General features: G+C 37.9%; 1 protein-coding gene and 1 long non-coding RNA gene across 12 annotated transcripts in view; one reads left to right on the top strand and one right to left on the bottom strand.

The window, feature by feature from the left end:
• Positions 1-27,981, bottom strand: part of LRRC4C (leucine rich repeat containing 4C) — a 1,085,469-nt gene that overhangs the window by 654,714 nt on the left and 402,774 nt on the right. For 6 of the 7 annotated variants that reach the window (XM_064492434.1, XM_064492435.1, XM_064492430.1 and 3 more), the window contains one exon: positions 2,270-2,351. The gene's annotated coding sequence lies outside the window, so the exon portion shown is untranslated. Of the gene's footprint in view, positions 1-2,265; positions 2,352-27,981 lie in introns of all 7 variants that reach the window. The other variant, XM_064492432.1, reaches the window with a different exon arrangement.
• Positions 65-26,055, top strand: LOC135322655 (uncharacterized). 5 transcript variants are annotated; one of them, XR_010383354.1, is made up of 4 exons: positions 65-280; positions 656-727; positions 3,502-3,636; positions 23,345-23,763. It is a non-coding gene; the product is annotated as an uncharacterized LOC135322655 (long non-coding RNA). The 5 variants fall into 5 exon arrangements; XR_010383352.1 differs by lacking the exon at positions 23,345-23,763 and adding an exon at positions 25,195-26,055 and having other exon boundaries at positions 66-280; XR_010383353.1 differs by lacking the exon at positions 23,345-23,763 and adding an exon at positions 7,949-9,282 and having other exon boundaries at positions 66-280.

Below are 27,981 nucleotides of genomic sequence, written 5' to 3'. Positions count from 1 at the left end.
AGTAAATTATTTGGTCCACAAGTCACTGAGTAATCACTTTGGATTTGCCTAATCTCTTTCCTATGACTGTAAGTTCTCCTCCATGGTTTCACTACATGGAGTCCACAGGTCATCCTGGACGTGGTGTCCCAGAGAAGTCATAGAAGATCAGACCTCGGGTGAATACACTCAAATCAGGCTGCAAATACATGTGAGTTGGAGGAAGAAGTGAATCAAACAGTTGGAAGAAGTGACAAATGAGAGCCTATTTTAGAAGGGCAAAAATGAGGACAGCAGGAAGGTAAGTGTAGAATAATTCGTAAATCTCTGTTCAGGTTCCTGAAACAGTTTCTTAGGGTTTTTCTATATCCTCTTGTGTGCATTTATTGGGTGCATTTAAAGGACCTGGAAGAGAATCTTATTTTCTTAGAAATAATTTAAGCAATGCTGGTCCTTTTATCAAGTGGTTACACCATGGTCTTTACATGTATATGTATGTACATGTATATATAACATACATATGGATAGATATGTCTAATTGTTGATACAAAGGGGTGATAGATACAAAGCACATATATCATGATTCATTTGGCATAGTTTTCTAGAATTATTATTTTAATGATTTGAAATGGTTTATAAAAGGCTATCCCATTGTGTTTTCCCATTTTTATTTTAGGAACAAAATATTTCATCAAAGGCAATACTAACGTGGTTACAGCAATGCTGGAGGACTCTTCAATAGTTAAAGGTATTAATTCAATTCACTAGTAATTACTGACCAATAAACACCTTTTTAAGAGTTATGGGGCTATGGAAATACCATGTGAATTGTCCTGAGCCCTAGGGGCCACGGCCCTGATGAAGTGATGAGGCAAATACAGCTAACAGTAATTAAGATAAATTATGATATAAAATACATGGGAAGTGTTTGAAACTTGGTCATGGATCGAATAATATAGAGAAAGGAGTTACTGTGGTTAGTTATTTTGGTAAGAGTAATTTAAGCAGTGCTTGAAGCAACATTTTCACACTCAGGTAGACAGTGGGAAGTGAAAGGGTGGCTAAAATGAACTCATTTAATTATTGAGCCCCTACCATTTCAGCTATTGTGCTCGGTACTGGAAATACACTGTACTGCAAAATAAAAATAGCCCCTTCTTTTGTTGAATTTACCATGAGTTGGCAAAGGACACTGACTGTTCTGCAGAGAAGTTTGAATGGGTAAAAGGGGCTAAGTGGGGGGAAAACTAAGATACTAGTGAGATGAAGGAGGCTTGTTTTGCTTTGATTTTAGTTGCATGAATTTTTTCCAGGATAAAAAACATAAAAAGCATGTTGGTTTTTTTGCCTGTGTGGAAGGAACCAGAAAAATGGAAAAATGCAAATCAGGGAGGAATAACAGATTTAAGAAAGTTGAGATAGAAATGTAAAATGTTAGGATTAAAATCTAATGTGCTTACGAAGTTATTCTGGGAAACAGGAAATAGACTATGGACAGACACGGAGATATTTTAAGGGCTAAAGAAAAATTCAGTGATGCTCACATCAGAGAGACTCATCTTTTCTAGAAAGCAAGAGGCTGTTTTATCTGAAACTGAGATAATCTGGGGAAGATTTGAGCCCCCAGAGAACTGAGATTTTGAAAAGGGCTGGAGCATCATAGGGCCCAGATGCCACTCAGGACCAGGCAGGGTCAGGCAGCCCGGAAATGCTGACCACCTATGATATGTCGGCAAACATGCACGATCCTTACTTGCATGGAGCATTTGGTCTAGAAAAAGACACAGAAAATAATCAAATAATTAAATAAACACTAACTTGCCAATTGGCAAGGTGAGTATGGCAGGAGAGAAAGAGGACAAGAGGTTTAGAGAGAACTGTCCAATTGGCGGACTTTGGATTCAGGAGGGCAAATAAAATTAAATGTGGTGCCCGATGGGCCAAAATGACAGAGAAAGATCAAAGGAAAGTAAGTGTGGCTCAGTAGGAGTCGGGGAGTGGAAGAAGTAGTATATGCAGCTGTGCTCAGAAAGCAGGCTTTCAAATTTTACGGGAGGCAGAGCAGTTATGAGAGACAGTCACTACTGGCAGAAATGCAATGCATAGCCTTAGAGGAGAAATCAAGCCTTGTCACAGGTGCACACGCAAACCCCACTCTCACCAGTGAGAGCTTGCCCGGGCCGAGGAGCCAGCCATGAACCATCTCAATCCACAGTCTATATCCTCCAGAGCGCCTGAAGCCACATACAAGACAACTTTTCTTAAAGCTGTTAATATCGTACTCACATACATTCAGTGTGTCAGGTGGTCCGGCTTACTTGGCCCCGTTCTCCCTGGGTGATCTCGCAGCCTCGCAATACAGAGAACCATTTCTGGGAAAGAGATAAAATTAAAACACAACATTACATGTAAGGAAGTTAGAAAATAGCCCGAGCAAAATTATTTGAAATTAAAATCTACCTAATGGAGTAACCTACAGGGAACAATTTATATTTCTATATATTTCTCCAAATGTACATTCACTTTACAATACGTCCTGCTTGAGGCTTTTCCCAGAATAGAAAAAGCCTTTTAAAAAATGATAGTAATTATAATATTTGGTTCTGGATAAATATCTCACTTTTTCAAATTTTTCTTTCTACTGGACTGTTCAGCAGGATTTTCCATAAAGGAAAAAAATGGTGTATCTACTGCTATTTTGCCCCCATTTTTCTTTTCCAACTCTATTTTAGTCAAATGAATTTATTCCTCCTCCCCTGAACACCTTCTGCGTTTTCACACATCTACGGTATTGCCCGTGCTATCTTATCTGCCTGCAATGTCATTATCCTTCTGTCCAAGCCTATTTTCTGCCCAACAGACTTACAGTCATTCTTTACTACCCAGCTTAAATATGACCTTTTCCCCCCAGAAGCTGCCTTCCGAATTAATTTCTACCTCATCTATAGTCCCACAGACTACTGACTGTCATTCATTATTAGACTTATAACCAAGGTTCCTAATTCTGTTTCCCTGCCTTTGACTTTAAAGGCAGAGAGGATGTTTTATCTGTGAGAGCTTTTTGTTTTGTTTCGTTTTGGTTTGGTTTATTTTTTTGCTTTTCTCTTATTGTTCTTTTTCCTTTAATCACCATCTTCCCTGTGCACACAATGGATATTCAAATCTAATGAATAATTTCTCCTTACTGTATCTTGGTGTAAATCAGACACAGTGATGCTATAGTTAAGGCCTTACATTATACCAATCTGATACTTCTTTTCAATTAAAACTCTTTTTTTTTTTAAAAACATGGTTTCCAAAACATCATTCTCTCCAGTTTTCTGTCTTCAAGTGATGACACTTTCTTAAGTCTCCTCTGAAATTGTTTTCTCATTTCCCCAGCCTTATAATAATGCAGTGCACCACGGCTCACATCTTGAACGTCTCCTATTTTCTATTAGACTAACTCCCTTCCAGATCTAACCCAGCCTTATGATTTTAAATATCACCCTTACGTCTGGGATTGTCAAACTTCTATTTCAGGGCAGACCTCTGCACGGGCACCACCCTGCTTACCTGATAGACCCACTCTGAGTTCTAATAGCCAATCTGAAATGAGCATATCGGAAACTGTGCTTCCTGTCACCCCAGTTTGCTCTGCCTACAGTTTCTTCCCAGGTAATGGCAACTCCATCTTACCACTTTCTCATTCCCAAAACCTTGCGTCCGCCTTTTCTCCCATATTCCATGTCAAGTGTATTAACAAATCTCGGTGGTGTTAACTTCAAAATGGATCCAAAATATGTCAAAATGTGACCACTCTTCTCCACGTCCACTTCTACAATGCTGGTCCGAGCCACTATGACCCCTGTTAAGGTTTTTTTTTTTTTTTTTTTGGACCCCCATTAAGTTTCATCGCAGCGGAGACCTACTTTACCCTAGCCCTTCCTTTTGTCTATCGTTAAAATAGCAGCTAGAATGAGTTCATGAAAAGTAAATCAGATTATGTCTTTTCTGTGCTCAAAAGCTTCCAGTAGCTTTATCTCGTTCTAATAAAAGCCAAACTCTCCAAAAAGGGCCGGTGAAATCCTACACGAGCCGGGCCCATGTTAGCTCTCAGATCTCGCTTCCTGTTCACTCTGCTCACACCACATGACCTCCTGGCTGTTGCTCAGAAATGCCAGGTGCATTTCACCCTCGGGCTTTGCCTCTGCTGCTCCCTCTCCCTGAAAAGCTCTTCTGTGGATCCAGGTGAACTTCTCGCACACCTCCCCTGGTTATTTACTGAAATGTGCCCCTTTTCTCAGCGGAGGGCTTCCCTGGCTACCCTATTAAAAGTGGGACACCCTCTGCCTGCCCTTCTCTATCCTTATTTTCTCCTTAATTTTCTTCAAAGCCCTTGTTCCACCTAGGATACTGTATCTTTCACGTATAGATTTTTAAAAGTCGTTATTCTCATTAAGCAAGCAGAGTAAATAACATGTGACAATCAGTAAAAAATGTTATTTGAGTATCAAAATGTATTCAACAATAGGTGAACAACTTGAATATACAACATAGTTGAGCCTTACTCCAATCCTGATACAATTATGTATTGTGTTACCACTTTCTACACACAGTTTAGTTTGTGATTTTTGGAGATCTGTCTTGGTTCATAAAGCTAATTTGTGGTGAACTCAGGACTAAAGTTGGATCTTTTGATTCTAAAGTAGGCTATTTTCTACCACAATAACTGTTATTAACACCTAAAAATAGGCAACTTATATTTGCCTGATTTACAGCACCAGAAGAAAATCATCTGGTATATATAAAATCTAGCAGCTCTGAGCACTTACTGTATAGAGAGCAGTACTCAAAGGGATTGCCTGTATTGTTCTGTCTAATTCTCAGATAACCCTGTGTGGTTGCAGCTGTAAGTATCCCCATCTAAACATGGAAACACAGGCATAGGGAGATTAGGTAATTTGTACAAGGACACACAACTAGTAAATGGTGAAACTGACTTAGGCACAGTTGTGACAAAAAAATTTTTTTTTATTCAAAGTTATGTTTTTTCTTTTTTTATCCAGTTTCATTGAGATATAATTGACATATAACATTGCATACATTTAAAGTGTATGACATAATGATTTGGTTTATGAATTTTTGTACGGCCACAATATACATGATTAACACAGTAAATTTAGTTAACATCCATCACCTCACATTGTGGCAATTTTTTCCTTCTGATGAGAACTTAAAATTTATTCTCTTAGCGACTTTCAAATATACAATTACTGTGTTTTTAGCTACAGTTATCATGTTGTCATCCTCAGAATGTATCATTTGGAGCCAATACAGCAGAGTTCCCAAAGGCCAGTCACTTTGACACCTAACTGTAGAAGTTTAGTATCTGGAAGCCTCATAATGAGTTAAAAAAAAAAAAAAAAAAAAAAACAAGAGTAATTGATAACATTCTTTAGGACCTGATCACTTTATGGTATCTAGTTACTGGAGACAGACTAGTTACTTTGTGTCCTCAGTCATTCACTCTTCATAACTGCCTCTGTGGATTGATTCATTGTAATGTTGGAGAGTAATAGCAGTAATTCACTCTGTGATTACCAAGAGCGAGTGAAACAGTTATGACAAATATCAATCTAATTGGAAGTGCCACTGCTAGAGTCACTTAAAAAGAATCACTGGAGAATGTTCCATCAGGAGTGATGGTGCCTTATTAGCAGGGTGTGAAGATGAATGAGCAGACCCTGGGTCCTCCTCCAGTTCTGACAGTTTGTTTCTTTCTGATAAACAGCTATTCTGTCAGGGAAAAGAAAAAACCTTAATCTCCCTCTGACCTTTCTTCATTTGGTTGAGAGCTCTACAATGATTCTGAGTTGTCATAGAAATAAGTTCCAGAAGAAGGATGGGGAAGCCCTATGGCTAATTCACTCTGCATGATAACAAACTAAGGAATTGCTTTAGAATACGCTTATCCCACACCAAGTAGAGACTTGATTCAAGTCATTAGCATTACAATAAAAATTACAGCAGCAGGTAGACTATGTTGAACATGTTCATACTATTATTTTCATAATTTTATGGTAAGCATATGACATGATTTATTTTGATTTGGTGTTGTACAAATTGGTTTGGAAATGCCATTGGTTAGTTTGAGCCAGGTAGGGAATCTTAGGTAAATAAACATGACAATCCCCCCTCCCCCAAAATAATCTAAGTGAGGCAGACTCGAGAAAACTGAGGCACAAAGAAGATAAGGGATGGTCCCAGATCAAATAATTAACATCACAGTTGAAGAACTTCCTCCTGGCCCTCCACCATTCTTCTCACCAGGCTACTCTGCCTCCCACTGCCCCCTCAGTCTCTGTGTCTTGATCCTCAAATGGAGAGACTTATTTAAATGTATGAATTTCAAGCTCTTCTTCAACTAGAAAATGCTACAATATAATGATTCTTTCTTGCAAATATATGCTATTAGACACAACTGGGAACTGATAAAATTCCACAAGCCTACTGAAGGTGAGTGAGTGGGTGGCCACATAGGGATGGGGCCAGTAGACAAAATATTATCCAGATATGAAAATGATAATCATATAATTCCATAGTGCTATATAAGCATGTTCATGATATAATATCACATGGAAGAAGGGCTTTTCAAAATAGCATATTTTCTATAATTACATGCATGCTATATGTGTCCATGTACAAGGATGAGATGAAAAAACATAAAAAAATTTTTTTCTCATGATTTATTGGGCATGATGTAAGACTGAGTGACATCTTCATTTTGAAAATTAATGTTTTTACAAACTTGTTTGTGATCTGAATTTTGAAAGTGAGATTTAATTGTAAAAATGGCATAATGGCACTTCTGAAATTCAGAGATGCTGTGGTTCTGTTGCTCACATAAATGTAGCCAAGAACTACCTCCTCGGTGCTTGTTATAAATGACTCTTAAGAACCAATTTCAAATTGCTATATCTTCTTCAAGCAAACATAAATCCTAGCACACATGCCAGTTGGTAATTAATTCTTAAATACTTAGTTTTTTTTCCCCTTAGGGATCATCTTACTGTATGTAAGGAATGGATAGCCTTAAAAGTGAAAAATGTCCTTATTTAGTCATTCACTCATCCATTCACTCAACACGCTGTAATTCAGTGCTCATTGTTTTAGGTACTATTTTAAAAGCCGAAGATGTAACAGAAAATAAGAAGCTAGTTTGTAGCTAGCTTTGGGCCTGTAACAGTCCAGAGTTTAAAGTTATCTCTATGAAAAGGGAAAGGGCTCAAGAAAGGATCTGAAACAAATTTATTCCCCTAGTCCTCACTGAAAATGCAGTAAAGTGGAGAAAGTTTAGAGTCTTGTTCCTCTGGCAGCTCTCTGAGCAAACATTTACAGGAAAAAAATGTCACAGAAAATAATTTAGAAAAGCTTTGTAACTATGCTCCCTTTACTCAATCGCGTAGGCATTGGAATATCTGTTCCAGCAGTAAGAAAATATCATGAAGGCAGAGGCTAGTTTAGTTCACTAGTTTATCTCCAGCACCAAGGACAGTACCTGTGCTGTGTCCATGAGGATCCAACTAAACGGTTCTGTTTATGCCACTTGCTGGATTACCTTGTTACAAAAATGCGTCAGATTTGGTTCTACTTCTCAAGGGCATTAGTCAAGGTGGATAATTATAGTCATTTATAAAGAACCTACTATTTGGCAGACATATAACATATGCTTCTATTTTAATCTCATGTCGCCACAGCACCATCGCTTTTTTGCTTCACCTCACTGTGTCTCAGTTCCCTCATCTGTAAAACTGGAATTACAGTACTGAGCTACTGGAGTTGTTGTGAGGAGTGAATTCCTGGTATAAATAAAGTGTCCATCAAAGTGCCTAGACTCACACTATGTAACATACAAGTATATGGAAATATACCATTATTTGAAGCTCCTGATAACACTGAAATAGATTTTATTATCTCTGTTTTACAGGAGAGGAAACAGATACATGGCGACTTGGCGATCTGACCAAGAAGTCCACAGTTCATACATTGCTGACTCACTGGGTTTAGAAATGTTTCTCCAGTCTTAGGTTCTCCTGCCCATATCCTTGATGACATAAGTCAGACTTTTACCACTTCCTGCTTGGACTTTGTCAGTGACTAGCTTCCACACCTGTCTTTTTCTGGTTTTCTCTACCATCCTCTACATTTTTCACACTGTCTCCTTTTGACATGTTTTTAAAATATACATTCAGTTTCCTTCCTCCTTCCTCCCTTCCTTCCTTCCATAGATTAAAGTTCTATGATTCAGTAGATTAATATTCAAACTTTATAGTCAAAACTTTAGACAGCTGAACTAAGACTAGGTAGTCTGCAAATTAGGCAGATCTGAGTTCAAGTCACTGATGATCCAGTTACTAGTTATACAATCACCCCCAAGTTATTTTACTTCTCTGATTCCTAGTCTCTCATTTGGAAAATGGGGAAAACAGCATTTAAGACTTAATTTTTCTTTCACATAATAGACACTCAGTAAATGATATTTATTATCATTATCTACAGTAAAAAACCCCAAAATATATTTAGAAGATCACATACACAAAATTCTAAAAGAGATCCCAAATATGTAAAATGAAATAAAACAAAGTAAGAAAGTGTCTGGGGTCACGCAATGGCATAGAATTTCAGTTGGTGGCCAAACTGATGTAATTTTGCGCGAAGAGTGAATTTAATTATAAATGGACTATATAACCAGCCTTTGCTTTTACCATAAATAACTCAACAACAAAGAATTAGCAATAATAAGTTCTAATACATTCTGATGTGTATGGATCAGGACAGGTTTGTAATGGGTACGCCAGTAATGAATAGAAATGTCCTATATCCTACTCCTCACTTGAAATATTAAGAAGAATTACTGTCTGAATTTATAGCTCTCTAAGAATACACTTTCCTACTAATGAGTGTTCTCATATAGATTTTACACATGCTTATGTTAAATATAGGCTAACTGACAGAATATTTTGAAATGCTCAGAGTGATTAATCAAGGCTGCTTCATTTAGTGATGAGAGATATTCAGTGAGACTTCAAGATTTCAACTTTAGTTAAATTAAGTTCATAAGCATAAAAACTCATTTGAATTCAGGAAAATATTTTGGGCCTTTGGAAGCTAAATGGCAGTACTCTGAAACACAAACCTAGCATCTGTGACCCTAAGCTGATGTCCAGGTAACTTCACACTGACTAGCAGTGTTGGCTGAGAAGTAAACACAGTGTTCTGCTTGTCTGGACTTAAATAAACTCATGTGAAGTAACATCGTAACTTTAGCATTCATTTATCCAGCTGCTCATTAAATCCTAAGTACCAAGCAGTATGCGAAGGACTAAAAATAAAAGAAGTAATACAATGTTTTCCTAATTTGACTGGCCTCATAATCTAGCTAGGAGCAAGAGAAAAGTGAAACAGTACATGTGATATTTTATTTGTGATGTATGTGTACAGGGTAGAGAAAGACACCCTTTAGGCTATATTTGTTCAGGTCCACCAAGAGGCAGACACTAAGATGGGAATAAAAACATCAGAAATGGACTGGGAATACCTGTGAAGCATAACGTGGGAATGATCAAGAGAAAGAATGGCGAGCTTTCAGACTACAGCAGAAGTCTGATGTGTGTGAAGGAGAATGGAAGGAAAGAAGGTGGGCTGGAGAGATTCCGGAACTGCAGTGCATTTTAAAGAGAGGTGTGACTAGGCCAGTGGGAAGTCCTTGAGCTGCAGTTCCCCATTAGAGGAGTCCTGTGTTTCTTAAGAATGGGCCTGAGCCAGCAGCACTCATTGGCTGGGAGCAGTGCGAGGGAAGCACAGCCCAGCAGCAAGAGCCCTGGTGGACACAGGAAGCAGCAGCGTGGGCTGTCAATCAGTCGTGTTCCCAGCAGCAGGCCAGGTGGCATGCTTTGACAGCTGCCACCTTTGAGCAGCTAGTTTTACTTGTGCACTAGGACTTCAGAGACGGTGCTGGAAGATGAACAGGAAGTCACAGGGTAGACAAGACGGGTAAGTGCATTCAGGTATGAACCAATGCAGAAAGACAGAAAACAACATGGCAAGCACGGGGGAGTTCCAAGTAGTGCATTACACTGGAGGATGTATCCAAAGGCATTGGTAGGCAGTGCACCAAGAGGTGAAATGACAGAGGGAGGCAGGATTCCAATCAGGGAGAGCCAGGCAGGTTCTACAAAGATGTAGGCGATGTGGAATCAGTGAGGGATTCATGCTGGGCACAGACAGTGTGGGATCTGCGTTGCAGAAAGAAACCTGAAGGACAGAACGTATTCAGATGGAGAATTCGATGAAGTAAAGGAGAGGGAGCTACCAGTAGTAAAGACAAAATAGTATCACACAGACCTGGGTCCCCATACCAGCTCCACCACTTACCAACCATGTGACTGTGAGCAAGTCATTTCACGCCCCAGAGTCTCTATGACTAATTTCCTATATTGGCAAAGACACACTTAACGTACTTCACGGTGACAGGAGGATCGCAGGTGTAAAATGAATAAGAACACACTTAGGAGCTCAGGTGTTGAAAGTAGATGCAAACCTACATTCATATTATGGCCTAAATGTGTGACTTTAGTCATATTTTATGTAAACTTCTGTAAGCTTCAGTTTTCTTAAATATAAACTGGTAACAAAATCACCTCCACCTCACGGAGCTGTTCCCTATCAGGTGACATGTAAGTCAGATGTAGCTTACTCCTTGGGGGTAGGAAATGCTCAGTGACTGAGTGCTGGGTGCTGTGCTCGGTGCGCTGCTCACAGAGTCTCTGCAGGCAGGCGGTTTTCTCTCCCTGAGTTAAGAGGAGCATATTGATGCTTGAAGAGTTTAAGTAAGTGGCTCACAGTCGCACAAATGACTCTACTGGGTTACAATTCTCAGTCGCCTGACTTCAAAACCCATATTCCTAACCATGATTCTCCATTATGCTCCATTCCAACACTTTAAAAAAAAAAACAAAAAAAACCACCTTCCTGCCAAAGAAAATGCAATTCTAAGAACTCGCTGTTGGCTATGGTTGGGTATCCTTGTATTACTAGAAGGCTTTAAAGCTGAGTTAGGGACCATTTAAACAAAGCTTCCTTGTTGGCTCCGAGAGAGCTTATTCAGTTTTTAACAGACATCACACAGATTCTTATAAGCTGGGTTCCACCATTTGGAACGGACTTCAGTTGGTAGAGGGGCAGGGTGGTGCAAGCGGGTGGGGAACCGTTTATAAAAGTGATGAAGGCAGTTGTTTCCAAAACTATCTCCCCATATGGAGAGGTCTTTAACATGTTCACGTACATTGTTCTCTTCATTCTAGTGAGAAATACCCTTCACTCCCAACAGAGCGCAGTCTTGATACATATAAGCAAAACCTATGAAAAGCTGGACCTATTATGTTAGGTCTACAGAGATTAGGCACAAGGTCCCGATGCACTTAGCCCTCCTTCTTCCCCATCTCGACTTCCAGAGAAAAGAGTGACCTGATTTTACTCCAGGCTCTGACATACTGTATTAGGCAAAATACTTGACTTCCCTAAGCTTCAGCTTTTTTAGCTGAAATTGCACTATTTTAGATTGCCTTCGGTACTAAACGTAAACACTGATCATTATGTCTAGCACCTCTTAGCTACTTCACAAGTATTAGTTTCCCTTGGATGAGTTGTAAAGAATCATTCTCAAAATCAACAGATTATCAGAGGATAATTCTATCAGTAAACAAAGGGAGTATCATATTACTAGCTGGGGAAGAGTTTAAGCCTTCATGATTAGTATTTGTATTAAAAGAAGACACTTAGAATTATTTAGTATTCACAGATCTCTCAGCAATATAGTTGGACCATATCCTTTGAGGAGAAGAAATTTCATCTGCCTCTATCAGTTGTGAGATTTTTATTTTCAAGAATAATTGTATTGACCTCCCCTGTTGAGGGAGTTCGCCTTCAATACAGAAACCTATACAGCTGCAAGACTTGCACAACACAGATCCACTATTTCCCCAGCTCCATTGGAAAGGAGGCAAAGACACTGCCTCTGGCATAAAGAAACCCATGGGCTGAAGTGCTTGAAGTTTGCTGATCCTGTGAACAGAAGCTTATGCTGGACAATTTATCTAGGACCTCTGTCTCCCAGAAACTCTCTGCTGGGGGAGGGACATGGGTTCCTGAGGTGGCTGCCCATCCCCTGCACCTCTGGGAAGCTGGACAGTGCAGGGGAAGACTTCCAAAGCAGCTGGCTCTCAGTCCTTGGATGATACTGCAAACATCTGATTTGTCTGATCCAATCACTTGATCATTTCTTTCCCCTGAAATTATGCTCCAGGAAAGACCTTTTTGGAGAGTTTTGAAGCATAAGTCAAAACTTATAAGTCTCGTTCTTGGTAATCTTGGCCCATATATTAACATTTAACAACACTTGACTTTGGACAAATGCTTGTCAATAAAAAGAGATGGCACGTTTTAAAATATAGACTCCAGCATCTTCCCTATTCATCTCAGCGTGTACGTCCTCAGTGCCACTATGCACGTTGGGCTGTGCACTGAGGCTCGTTTTGCCTGTTGTAAGAACCGTGCTCTCCTCAGTGACATTCACCTTGGCCATCTCTCTCCTCCACCGGCCATCCTCTACCAGATCAGCCAGTGAAGCACCTGTTTTTTCTAATTTGATACAAATTTATTCTGGCTAATTTAGTGCAGGAAGTAAAGCAAAATAACCTTTAAATAGACTGTATAAACCCATACAAATTATAAGCATTTGAATACAATCTTACCCCTTAATACATAGTATGCCCTGGAGTTCTTATGACCTCAATTTAAAAACCCATGAAATGGGTACCAGTCACAGGCATAAGGATGCATATAAATTCTTTTAGAGATCCTTTCAAGATAGATCTTTGCTGTTAAAAGCGAATCAGTGGTGGCATCTAGAAATTCAATGTCTTCAAGAAAGGAAGGGACGATGGTATACAGTAGCCCCTTCCCTGCCTTATACACTGGTTTTGATTTTGCTGTTTCAGTTACCTAAAGTCAATCACAGTCCAAAAAATATCAAGTGAAAATTACAGAAATAAACAATGCATAGGTTTTAAGTTACATGCCATCCTGCGTAGCTTGATGAAATCTCACATAGTCCAGCCCTGTCCTGCCTGGGATGGGACTCATCCTTTTGTTCAGCGCATCCTGCCCGATGGTCACTTAGTAACCTTCTCAGTTATCAGATCGACCGTCGGGGTACCACAGTGCTTGTGTTCCAGTAACTCTTATTTTACTTAAGAATGGCCCTGGGGCACAAGAGTAGTGATGCTGACAACTTGGATTCGCCAAAGAGAAGCTATAAAGTGAATCTTTTAACTGAAAAGGTGAAATTTCTTGACTGAAGGAAAGAAAAGAAAATTATATGCTGAGGTCCTACCCACAATGGGGCACCATGTTGCTTCTGAAGAGCATTCAAGCATGAAACAAGATAATCTCTATACTCCACCAGCTCTAAATGTCCATGACCAGGGGATTGCTCCATTACACCTCACATCTCCTTTCCTTCTTTTCTCTTTCCTACACCCTCATTTATTCAGTGTCTACCATATTCTTGGCACTGGCAAGAGAAAGGAGAAAAGACAGATATCCCTCCAAGTTGAACACCTCAGCCTGACCTGCTAAAACCCTTTCTTTCTCAATCAGATGCCATTTATCTATGTCCTTGATATGCACAATGAGATGTAATTTTCTCTTAATCTCAAATATACGTGAACTTTTTTACGGGACTGATTACTTTTGTCTCTTTTTATTGTAAAGATGGTTTTCACTTGTGTTTCCCCATCTGTTAGATTATAATATCATCAAATTCAGAACTTCCCCATTGGTCTTTGCATACACATCGAATTCTGTAATAACAGATATGATATAAATTGTATATTTCTAATTACTGTAGTAATACTATGCAGTACAAAACTAAACAATACAAAAAAATCTTTATAAAACCCAACAAAAGTGTGTAAGTAAAAAAGAATGTTTCATCTTGTCCCTCACTGCCCTCTTAACCCAAGTAAATTTATTTCTCAGAGGTAGGTGACTGAAGCTGACATTCTGGAAAATACTTTTCCAGAGTTTTTCTGTAGACATACATACACATGGAATCATTTTGATTTTATTTTTTGGAGAAGACAAAATTATCAGATCCTGATAAACATATTATTTTGCAATTTGCTTTTTTTAACTTAATATATCTTAAGCATCTTTTCATGTCAGAACATAGAGAACTCTCACATTCTTTGTCAAGGCTGTGCAATAGTTTGGATGAATAAATGGATGAAATCAGTTCAGGAAGAGCCCAGATAAGCTCCTAGTATCTAATATCCTTCCACTAAGGTGAAATATTAGCTGCAACATAGAGAAAGTAATGGAAATAATGCAGCACTGTTCTTATTGAAATAAGTCCATTGTAATATATAATAAAATCTGGAGGGTAGAGACAGGGAGGTAAGCTGTGTATTGATTTTCTCGAAACTTTGACAGTGAATTGTTTTGTGTTATTTCTGCTAAGCTCTCAAATAAAAAGCTACCAAACAGAAAGAAGGCTTGTTTTCCAAAACTCTTCCCAGATGAAGAGATGGATTCTATGTCAAGGTATATTGCCTAGGATGAGACCACTGGGTTCAATACTGAAACACATATTGGGTGACGTGAACTGCATTCTTTTGTGCTTGTTAGTTCGGTCTGACAGGGAGGAGGAAACTAGGGGAGAGGGAAAAAACAGAAAAGATTTTTTTTCCTGATGCAAAAAGGTAGTATAGATATAAAAAACAAGGCGGGCTTGGAGGAAAGTAGGTCACCAGCATGTGTTTACACAGATTTTATTATGTACATAAATTGTACATATATCCATTTTGCTGCCTAGAGTTATAGAAAAATTAATATGCTGACATTTAAATATTTTAACTTATATCTTATCTCTGGAGAATTTGGACAATATCCACAATTGTGTGCAGCAAGTCCTACCATAAAAGAATCCTTTATGAACAAGTGATCACTAAAGGGTACTAATCCTAAAAGAGAGTGCTCAGTTAAGGGGCGTTTTAAATATAAAATTAAGAAGACAATCAGACGTGACAATATCCCAGTAGGACAAGAAGACAGAACTAGTAATGACAACACTATTGATAGTCAATCTTTAAAGAGTAGAGCACGGGGTCTGGGAGCTTAGTCTCTGCAGGAGGACTGCCTCAGGTTTCCTTCTGGTCCAGTTACTTCCTGGTTTTACAGCCCTGGGAAAGATATTTAATGTCTCTATGCCTCATTTTCCTAATCTGTGAAATGGGCATAAAAGTAATTATTTCAAGATTTGGTCTCAGGGTTCAACAAGTTTGTACACGCAGTGTTAGATTATTATTATTTTTATCATGGCTTGCTTAGAAAAGTTAGCTACTGTTCATTTAATGCATACGTGGGATGCAAATAATGCCCAAATCTTACATGGTATTCTCTTCATCCTTTCAAGGCTATTATCAGGTAGACATTACTATTCTGATGGTTAAGAATGGTGAAATTAGCAATCCAAGTGACAGAGAAACATACACAGATAGAACAGCTAGGAAGTCAAAGAAGAGGGATAGTATCCAAGCCTTTGCGACTCCAATAGCCAGTCTCTGGAGACCACAAGACTCCTCCGCAGAGACAACACCATCAGGGTTTATTTTGGAGACTTGGGAAGCATGCAGACTAGCTTTGGAGACTGGCTTTGACACTTAGTTTTCCTTCTCCCCTTTTTATTCCATGTAATTCTTTACTCTGAAATTGACATTGACTTAGAAGTTCTAATACTTTTCCTCTTTTGGCCATGCGTGTGCTTCCTCTGAACTCTCTCACCCTTTTAATCATGGTGTTTTCTCTTTTTCTAGAATTATACATTGTTGTATTTGAGGGGTACCCCTTCAGCAATGGAAATGTCAATTATGTAAATACTTCATTGAGACTGACTTAACAGGAAGCCCACCAGGTGCATCTATGGTCAGGGAGAAGCAGAACAGATGGACAGAGGTCCAAGAAGCTTCAAGAGGGACCTCCCTTGTCCGTGATCCTAAGCGCTGGGGATGCTGTTCTTCCCACAGAAGCACATCACAACAAGTCATTAAATTTATTCCTGTACTTGCAAGCCAATAGTTTACTCAAGGCAGCTCTGCATAACTCCGTCTGTCCCTGGCATAAACTTCTTACTTTCTAACTCTGATCACAAACACATGGGCACCCACATACACGTGCATGAGGCACACATGTTTTTGTCTGTATAATTCAGACGCTTTTACTCCTACACAATTGCAAAATCAACTACTTAAAAACAGGGTAAATACAGCCCTCTGAATAAAATGGTGCTAATAAGCATGCAAAGGAACTAATAAGGAGGGCTTCATAAAATAACATTTTTTTCTACAATGTTTCTTCTTTAAAGTATAATGACTTTTTTTTTTTTAGATTTGAGACAGTACCCTACTTTCATAACACAGTTCATTAAAAAGCTCTCCAGAGAGCGATCCTATTTAGAAATTACAAGCTCTTATGAAAGAAAAGTAAGGGAAGTTTGGAAAAGCAAATTATTTGGTCTGCATAGTAATAGTTCCACAATTTATTACCAAGATTTTCCCTTTTCCTGACTTTTACAGGATGAGCAGTGGGAAAGGTATGTACCACCTACTCTTCAGTTCCAAACATGAACCACATCTCTTTAAGAAAGGCCTCCTTGACTCCTCTAACTCATAGAAATGATCCTCACCTTCTCTGGACCTCTGAATATATTGCATTATAATTTGCCTTGACACCTTAATGAAGATGCGAAGCTGTGTGTAATTTCATAGACCTATTTTCCTCATTAGATTTTACATTTCGGAAAGGTATCCCAATGACTTACACATCTATCTTCAGGCTTTCAACCTTCTGTTCATGCTACTGGATACACTGAATACTTAACTGATGCCCTGTAGATAGAAATGAACCAATGAGTAAACCAGCAAGGATTCCCCAACCAGTTTGTCATAAACAGCGGGAAACTTCCAAAAGTTTCAGCTGCAGGCAACAACTTTTGGGCATTCTTGGTCCTTTCAATACCATTCTTCCTTGTTCTAAAGTAACAATCGAGGCTAACTGAGGCTAAAATACAGTCTTAACACTTTTAAACAAACTTTCTCATGTTTTCTACCTTATTTAATCATGTTACAGAGAAAAGCTGCATGCCACTGTACCTTATGTAATTCTTAACTTCATCGTGATCAAGAGTCTTGGGAATTCATCTAAGGAAAAATCATAGATCTACCGCCAAATAGCTAGACATTAATTATAAGGAAGTCTAATAACACAGGGGAGAAACGAGCAAGCTTTCCTGCTCTCCGTCTATACAGCATTAGGGCAGCAGGGCTGCAGAGCTTGTCAGGCCACCCACTGCAAAGGGCTTTTCTCTCTTTTTGCTTTTGTTCCAGCAATTGTTTAAACTTTTTTACTATGCATAGGATCCCCTTGGCATCAACTGCGTGATTACATAAATTTAGGTCAAGTTTACCTCTTTAAAAAACAAGGAATAACTTACAGGTTGATTTATAAATTTTTGGAATAAAATTCCAAAATAATATCTTGGAATACCAGGCAAGATGCTATGCATGCAATCGAGGAACATCTCCTTATAATCAATTTTGTGAAGTATTGGTATTATAAGGATGTTAATACTACAATATCACTTTTTTAAAGCCCAATTTCTGATTAAACTGAGGCTATTTCAAGTATGGCAAACCCGGCCTCAGTATAACAAACTAGCCCAAGTAATTCAATCATGTAAGATACAAGGTCGTGTTATTGTGTGATTGATGCGGTAATAGAGTGATTCCAGAGAGCCAGCAGGTGAGTAGTTCTGGGTCGTCCCTTCTGGATACAAACAGTGGCTGTGGCTTGGCACCTAAATTTGCAGTTTTTTTCCTAGCAAACATCATTGGAAATGATGTGGGGTCTTGACTGGCTGGGGGTTCTAGGGCAACAGCAGAAGTTCTAGAAATTCTGCTTAGTGTGTGACCATTTCTTCAGCTTGATCCCAGAGATTGGGCCAGAGAACTTTGGGAACGACCCAGAGGCCATATTGTTGCCTGCCTTTGACAACCAACTCCATCCTAGAAGATGAGATATTTTTTAATTGAAAATAGTTGATTTACAATGATATATTATTTTCAAGTGTACAATATAGTTATTTGATATTTTTATAGATTATACCCCTTTTAACATTAATATAAAATTTTAATTATATTCCTTGTGGTCTATATTACATCATTGTATCTTATTTATTTTATACCTAGAGTTTGTACCTCTCAATCCCCTTTTTTATCTAGCCCCTCTCCCCACCCCTCTTCCCACTGATAACCACTAGTTTGTTCTCTATATGTATCTATGAGTCTCTTTCTGTTTTATGTTCACTTGTTTGTTTTATTTTTTAGATTTCATATTTAAGTGATAGCATACAGTATTTGTCTTTCTCTGACTTACTTCACTAAGTGTAATACCCTCCATGCCCATTCATGTTGCTGCCAGTGGCAAACGTCGTTCTTTTTTATGGTTGAGTAATATTCCATTGTAAATATAACATATCTTCTTTATCCATTTGTCTGTTCATGGACATTTAGGTTGCCTCCATACCTTGATTAGTGTAAATAATGTTGCTAGGAACACTGGGTTGCATGTATCTTTTGGAATTAGTGTTTTTGTTTTCTTCAGATATATATCCAGGAGTGTAATTGCTGGATGATATGGCACTTCTACTCTTAATTATTTGAGAAACCTCCATACTGTTTTTCATGGTGGTTCTACCAATTTACATTGCCACAACAATGAACGAGGGTTCCCTCTTCTCCAGATCCTCACCAAAAATTATTATTTGCTATCTCTTTCATGATAGTCATTCCCACATGTGTGAGGTGATATCTCATTATGGTTTTGATTTGTATTTCCCTGATGATTAGTGATGTTGAGCATCTTTTCATGTGTCTGTTTTCATCTGCATATCTTCTTTGGAAAAATATCTGTTCAGGTCTTCTGCTCATTTTTTTTTCATATTGGTGGTATGAGCTTTTTATATATGTTGGATATTAACCCTTTGTTAGATATATCATTTGCAAATATCTTCTCTCATTCAGTAGATTGTATTTTCATTTTATTGATGGTTTCCTTCACTGCACAAAAGCTTTTGAATTTAATTAGGGCCAATTTGTTTAATTGGTCTGAGGAGATGGATCAAAAAATATACTGCTATGACTTATGTCCAAGTGTGTACTGTCTATGTGTTCTTCTAGGAGTTTTATAGTTTCCAGTATTACATTTAGGTCTTTATCCATTTTAAGTTTATTTTTTATATGTTGTGAGAAAATGTTCTACTTTCATTCTTTTACATTTAGCTATCCATTTTCCCCAACACCCTTATTAAAGAGACAGTCTTTTCTCCATTGTGTATTTTTGTCTCTTCTGTCATAGATTAATTGTCTATAGGTATATGGTGTTACTTTTAGGCTCTCTAGTCTGTTCCATTGATCTATGTGTTTGTTTTTGTGTCAGTACCTTATTATTTTGATGTGTGTAGTTTTGTAGTGTAATCCAAAGTCAAGGGCATGATATCTCTAGTTTTGTTTTGTTTTGTTTTTCCTCAAGATTGCTTTGCCTATCTTGAGTCTTGTGTGGTTTCATACAAATTTTAGGATTATTTGTTCCAGTTCTGTGAAAAATGTCATGAGTATCTTGATAGAGACTGCATTAAATCTATAGATTGCTTTGGGTAGCATGAACATTTTAACAATATTAATTCCTCCAATCCATGAACAAGTAATGTCTTTCTATTTATTTGTATCATCTTCAATTTCCTTCATCAATGTCTTATAGTTTTCAGAGTATAGGTCTTTCACATCCTTGGTTAAGTTTATTCCTAGGTATTTTATTTTTCTTGAAGAGAGGAAATAAAATAGAGACCAAAAAATAGAAAAAAAATCAATAAAATCAAGACCTGTTTTTCTTTTAAAAAGCTAAACAAAATTGATAAGCCTTTATCCAGGCTCATTAAGGAAAAAAAGAGAGAAGACTCAAATTAAAAAAAAAAAAATGAGAGAGGAGAAATTACAGCTAATATCACAGAGATACAAACAATCATAGGAAAATACTATGCCCAGTTTTATGACAACAAATTGAACAACTTAAAAGAGATGGATAAGTTCCTAGGAACATTAAATCTTCCAAGACTGAATCAGCAAGAAATATATAATCTGAACAGGCTGATTACTAGTATTAAAATTGAATCAGCAATCAAAAAATTTCCAACAAAGTCCAGAACCAGATAGATTCACAGGGGAATTCTAACAGACATATAAAGAAGGGTTAATATCCATCATTCTCAAACTATTCAAAAAAAACCCCAAAACAACAACAACAACAACAAAAACTGAAGAGGGCAGAACACTCCTAAATTCATTCTACATGGCCAAAATTAGCCTGATACCAAATCCAGACAAAGACACTATAAAAAAATTACAGGCCAATATCCCCAGTGAATTCAGATACAGAACTCTTCAGCAAAACATTTACAAACCTACTTCAACTATATATAGTTGGAAATTAACAACTATAATTCAACAAAGATTCTCCTCTGTTTTGGCAAATTCTGACACCCAGAAAACTCTTCATTGTATTCTGACTCTCCTTACCAAATCTTGATTAACACCTCTGCATCACTACAGAAAAACCCGTATGTTCCACACACATGGGGGACAAATTGCTCTGTTCAGTGAGTCTAGTTCCACACGAGCACCATGCAGTTCTCATTCACGTGGCCTGATGCAGTCTTCTCCAAATTAAAATTTGATGTTATGTTGACATAGCCCTGAAGCCAACTGGCCTTTTTGGCTTTGATTATATTCCTGTGTGCTTCATTCACAAAGGGCCTGACTGTGGACGAGAAAGTGAGCCTGATAGCCCTTGACCTAAGAGTCACAGAACATTACATATCCAAGCGCAGCACAAGTGACTGGGATGCCTGGAACAAATAACTTTCTGCTGATCCACTGTGAAAATTCAGCAAACTCAATGGCCCTCTAAATTCTTTATTTCATTCCTGGGGACTAAAGTAGGTTCTTGTACTTATTTGCTGACTAACATTCTGTCCAGAGTCTTTTAAGAAAGTATTATACATTATCAGCAAACATTCTGCCTGAGTTTCAGTGCTTTAGATAGTGAGCACTGCAATTTGCTGGCTGATACAGTCTGCAATAGAAAATATTAACTTGTGGCGTGCCCAGTTCAATATTCAGAAAAACTGGGCACTGTTTAATGCAAGATCTGCTATGTATTTACCAAGGGACCTTGAAATGACTAGCAAATGGATCGAAATTTCTCATTTGTATTAAGCAGATAATATTACCTTTTTATGCTCACCTCATGGAGTTTTGGTGAAGAAATAAGGAGAAATTGGAATAACTTGAAAATACAAGAAACGTAGTACTATGTCACGTTAACTTTCACAAAGGTCCTTATGTGTCTACCTGAAAGTCAGCAAAATTCCTGATTCCGCTCTTCTCTACATCTGTACTTTTATAACAAGGGATTCTGGACTGGCATCCCCTTTCTCTCTCCCATTAGAATAAACTCTCTCTACTCCGACCCCATTCCCATCCAGACCCCAAAGACAGTTTTATAAATCTCTTCATATGCATAAAGTATTTTTTTCTATGACTGGAGGAATAAAAGAGAAGTTTAATTGGAAGAAAAAGTTGGATACCTGCCAGGTACCTTGGACTGGTTTTGGTTCCCAATGGGGAGAGAGAATTCAGAGCAAAATCTGATGGAAGTAATTTTTAGTGAAGATATGAAAATTCTGGACACATGCAGAGCTGACTCTGTCCCAAGACAATGTATGTCATAGAATCAAGAAGGAGACCCTTCTCCCTACATCTGAATGGAAGTCAACACTGTGCTGACACTTGACATTTCTGCCCAATCTAAAGATAGAAACTGGGGCATGCTCACTGACTTTTTTAAAGGCATATAGTGGCAGTAAATTTTTTCTAAAAGGATTTGCAAAAAAAGGATGTAGAAGCTGTAAAAAAGACAGGAAAAGCGGGGTGCAAGTTTCATGGCCATTATAGGTAACAGGTAGGCTAGAACCCACACTAAGCATTCCTGTGGGTGCTCTTAGTTTTCCAGAAGCACTCGGCAGGAGGGGATGAGATGCAACTCTGTTGTGAGTTTATCCATTCAGGACACATTCGACTATTTCTTTCACAGGTGTACCCCCTGCCTCTCTCTTTCCCTCTCCTATTCTCTACCACTTTTTAATTCTCTTTTTCAGGGTTCGTAATATTTAGTTGCATTTTCTGAGTTATTTCCAGATTCACTTAAAATTCTGTTTTCTCATCTAAATGTGGGATTGGGACTATAAAATGTTCAAGAGTCCTGTCCCAATCACCCAACCATGATTTTCTGAATATAATGACAGAGAAGATGGTACTAAAAAGTATACTGCCTGGGTGCCCAAGCTGGGGCTTATCTTCCTTGCTCTGACTCACCAGGGAGAGTCTTTGAACTTGGTAAGGGAGAGTATATGAAAACTAGAATCTTAACATTCCCTTTCTTTATGTAATGTCATCGAGTGGGTTCCAATGCAGGGTTTTTTGGTTTTGTTTTGTTTTGTTGTTTGTTTTTATTTTTGTTTTTTAAACCAATTTCCATTCTGACAGGAGGTGGTATAAAGGAAGTATTAAGGGCATGGACCCCAGAGCAAAATTGCTTCTGTTTGAAGTCTAGTCCTCTTACTTGCCAGCCTTGTGGGTTTGGCAGTTTAATTAACTAACTGATGCTCCCGCTTTCCTCAACTGTAAAATGAGGATGACTACAACATTACCTAGGTCATGAGTTGATAACAAGGAGTAGATAAATTTATATATATAAATGTTTAGAAGAATGTCCTGTACATAATTTATATAACATTTAATAATAATCAAGAAAGAGCTACTCTGACAAATTAGAGCATTCATTAAAATCATTGTCTGATTAGAATTTCAATATTCCCTGTAAGTCTGTGCATCCCATGAAGGTTGGACCAAGTGGCATGTGACAGTTAATACTTGATGACTTAGTTACATAAATGAACTGTTTGGATGAAGCTCTTCATTTCTTAGGTTAAGGGAAATTGGAAAAGGGAAAACTCTATGATTTGTCAAATAAATTGAAAACTGTGTGCATAGCCCTACGAGTTAGAATTAAACAAGTCACAATCTTTGTTCTCTAAAAATGTCTAGTCTATTTACTCTAATCCTTAAAATCTCAAATTTTGAATTCTCAGTTTCTAGAACAGTTTACTGAATTCAGACCTGATATTGATGTACAAGACTGCTACATGGGGAGGAGTCGGAGAGATGGAGAGTAGCAAGCTTTATAAAGAAAACTCCGGGAGGAGCCAAGACGGTGGAGCAAAGAGACTCACAGCTCCCTTCTCCCACAAATCCACCAAGAATGACATCTACAAACCCCCTGAATTGCACAGAACACCTACTGAACTCTGGCAGAATCTTTCTCGTTTCAAAATAAAGGAGAATTTTCACAAAACCCGATAAACAATAAGCTCATACTGTATAGCACGGGGAACTATATTCAATATCTTGCAGTAACTTATGGTGAAAGAGAGTATGAAAACGAATATATGTATGTTCCTATATGACTGAAGCATTGTGCTGCATGCCAGAAATTGACACAACATTGTAAACTGACTATACATCAAATATATATATATATATATATATAAATAAAAGAAAAAGAAAACTTGGGCAGCCTCCCCCACTACTGGGCAAGTTCATGTCAAGGGCAGTATAGGGTTGGTCTAGTTATCCTTGGGCAGGGGTTATTTCTTCATTCTGCCATTGCTCTGCCTGACTGTGTGGACTGCTATTTAGAGAACCCATGAGCAACGGCTGTCACCTCTGTTACACATTAGAATCACGTGGGAGCCTTTAAAATGGATTGACTCTAATGTAATTGGTCTTTGGTAAGCCTGGGCATCAATACTTTTAAAACCCTCCGGAGATAATTATAATGCAGAGCCAGAATTGAAACCCAGTGGACTAGGTGAACTTCTTGCAATTAATTATAGCCTTATTAAGGACACAGAACTTAGCACAGTGATTTCTAAAACACTTTCTCATGTAACTATAGGGTTCAAGGGGTATAACTAGAGTGAACAACTTGTCCCATTTTGCCCAGAACTTCCTAAGTTTATCGCTAAAACTTCCAGGTCCTGAAACACTGCCCTACAGTCCCAGGCAAACCAAGACAGTTGGTCACCTTAGTATAACAAACAAACAAATGACCACAAAACCATTTTGTTTATAATATTCAGTATGAAAATGTACTGCAAAACTATGGACATAACCAATCACATTTAATGACAAATTTTTAACCCAGTGGAAACCACTGATGTGTTAATTTTGTGTTCAGTTTAGTTGTATTTGAGTGCACATCAGACTTTGTAATAAAATGAACCCTGTCATTTCTGCACCTATATTTAAGCACTTTTAAAGCTGTTTCCAATTTGCAAGATTGTTACCCTGCACTTTTCTTTATTAAAATTTATCCCTGAGCAAGTCTGTTCATGTAAAATTACGAGTGAGCATAGTATTCTAGCAAAAGTGTGTCATGTTCAATCAAACGCTGAGAAGGTTTAAGCACATCTGCTCCGTGATTGCTCCTTTAATGGCATTACCGTCATGTTATGCAAGAGTAAGTAAACACAACAGTCCCTAGCAGCATCATATTAATAGACATTTTTGGCTTTCTTTTACGTTAAGTGCTTTTTTCTGACTTTTTTTTTTTACTTTTTTTATTGAGTTATAGTCCTTTTACAGTGTTGTATCAAATTCCAGTGTAGAGCTCAATTTTTTAGTAGTACATGAACATACATATATTCATTGCCACATTTTTTTTTTTTGCTGTGAGCTACCACAAGATCTTGTATATATTTCCCTGTGCTATACAGTAATCTTGTTTATCTATTCTGCATATGCCTGTCAGTATCTACAAATTTTGAAATCCCAGTCTGTCCCTTCCCATCCCCTGCCCCATTGGCAACCACAAGTTTGTATTCTATGTCTATAACTCTGTTTCTGTTTTGTATTTATGTTCTTTTTTTTTTTTGGTCAGAATGGCCATCATTCAAAAGTCCACAAATGACAAATGCTGGAGAGACTGTGGAGAAAAGGAAACCCTCCTGCACTGCTGGTGGGATGCAGTTTGGTGCAACCACTGTGGAAAACAGTATGGAGATTCCTCAAAAGACTAGGAATAAACTTACCATATGACCCAGGAATCCTGCTCTTGGGCATATATCCAGAAGGAACCCTACTTCAAAAAGACACCTGCACCCCAATGTTCATAGCAGCACTGTTTACAATAGCCAAGACATGGAAACAGCCTAAATGTGCATTAACAGATGACTGGATAAAGAAGAGGTGGTATATTTATACAACGGAATACTATTCAGCCATGAAAACCGACAACATAATGCCATTTGTAGCAACATGGATGTTCCCGGAGAATGTCATTCTAAGTGAAGTAAGCCAGAAAGAGAAAGAAAAATACCATATGAGATCACTCATATGTGACTTTCATTTTTAATAAGAAACATAAGCAATTATAAAATGTTTGATGATGTTAATTTTATTTGGATTATAAGTAAGGGCTGGTGCATAGTATGCAATCAATAAGAATATGTTACATAAAAGAAAGAAGAAAAGGAGAAAGAAAGGAAGGCTTTTCTACTATTCTTACTGAAAGCTCTTTTGTACTATTTATGAAAAAAATTCGTAAAATTTCAAAAAACCCACAAAAATTTTGACAAAAGTATTTATGAAAAAAATCTTAAAATTGCATTTAAAAAGTTTCATTACCAAACTTCTAATGCATGTGAATTTGTACTTCCTTTTTGATATCTAGCCAAATAAAAGAATAATAATTAGATGTCAATAGTGATTTCAAATTTTGTTCTCTAATTGAAAATTTATAAATTTGAACTCAATAAATACATAATTCTATAATTTTTAGTTTTATTTATTTTTACTTTGTTGTTTTATTTGTAGTATATATGTGTGTATATATATATGTATATAATAAAGTTAAGTTTCAGTGATTACTATTTAATCTTTCTGGATCAAGTCTGTGGGGAGAGACAGGGAATATTCTAAGGATTGATAACACAATTCATAATTCTATATACTCAAGATAACTGGTCCTCCTCCATCTCTTCATGGAAATTAAGCTCCACAGTTCTCTTTGCAATATCTGCCTGACAGGGCAAGTTCTGGCACTGGCGAAAGCTAAAGGTGCTGCTCACCCAAGTCAGAGAATTGATACTTAGTCCCTGGGCTCAAGGTAGATCTCAGTTACCTGAAAATTGCTGAGAGGTGGAATGTCTCCCAAGTTAGATTCTGAAACCTGGCCATTTACCCAAAGATGCACAGGTCTGGAAAGAGTCAGAGATGGGGAGTTTCCTTCTGGGTGTTAGCGGCTACCACCATGACTGAAAACAACTTTGGAGATTCAAGGGAAAAGCAGTCCTTCAAAACGCTCAAATTATATGCATCATTAGTGCTTTCGCTTTTTCTTTTTCTGTCTAAATCCAACCGAAGCTGTCCGTTCTCTGACGCATTTGAGATCTTGTGTCCTGGTCACACTGAAACTCTAGCACATAGCTATGCGTGATGAAAGTATGTTGAATAAATCCGCCTTTTCACAAGGCCATCCTCTACACCCAGATGGAAAGGTGGAAAGGTTAAGATGAACAGGAAATTTGGAAAAGGTTCAGCTGTATAAGTTATCACAAGTCTTCTGATAATAGAGCAGGTATTAAATTCGTGAGACACTGAAAATTGAATTGCTGAGACAAGAGCTATTGTGACTAGAATAGCAAATGTCATATCATGAATCTATTCACATGGCAAGGATCAAAAGATGATTAGCACAGGTAACAGCGTTGTTCCACTTCACTTGCAGGATTCGTTTGGTTACGAGGAGGCAAGAAGATGGGCTGCAAACATTTCTCCCACAGTGTCTATGCTCTGTGTTCCAAACTCTTTTAGGTTTCAGGGTTTTGGAGATAAAAATCATAGCAAACTTGTTACTGTCAGATCCATAATTTCTTCTTCTGTGTATCTTTCATGACTTTTAAAAAATGCACAACTGGTCTTTCGTCAACAGGCATTTATATTTTCAAAACAGCTCCACATTACATAGAGAGTAAAATGGAAGTCAATAGTGATACTCTGGGTTCCATTAGTATCAATGCATCTGTACAGTGTCTGTGGCAAGGGGACAGATTTACAGAGTGAGAGTTAATCTCGTATTGAGGTCAGGATTTAGGAGCTATGAAAAAAATGTGTGAGAAAAGTTTCTATTCAGTAGGAGTTTTTCCTTAGAACACCAAGCCCCCAAATCCGTAAGGACGTCTGCCCAATCCCTGATTGATTGGTTGACTGATCTGCTTATTATGTATTTACTGACTTACTTACTTATTAAAACATAATCAAGAAATATTTTTTAGGAACATCCATGTGAGATGCTATGTGTCTAGACCAGAGGCTTTCAAACTATAGCCCATGGGCCAAATCCTGGCCATTGATTGTTTTTGTAAATAAAGTTTTACTGGAACACAGCCATGCCCGTTTGTTTACAAACTGCCTATAGCGGAGTTGAGTAGTTGCCATATAAACTGTCTGACTTTCAAAATCTAAAATATTTACTATCTGGCCTATGGTAAGGAGACTAATGGCCCCTCAAAGATGTCCAGATCCCAGTCCCTAGAACCTGTGATTATGTTACCTTACATGGTAAAAGGGACTTTGCAGAGATGATTAAGGATAATAAGGGTCCTGATAAGAGGATCAGAGTCAGAAAATGTAAGGATGGAAGCAGATGCCAAAGAGGAAAAAGATG

Source organism: Camelus dromedarius, chromosome 12, assembly GCF_036321535.1.
Source record: "Camelus dromedarius isolate mCamDro1 chromosome 12, mCamDro1.pat, whole genome shotgun sequence".
NCBI classification, from domain to species: domain Eukaryota; kingdom Metazoa; phylum Chordata; class Mammalia; order Artiodactyla; family Camelidae; genus Camelus; species Camelus dromedarius.
This window is presented reverse-complemented; position numbering and strand designations above follow the sequence as displayed.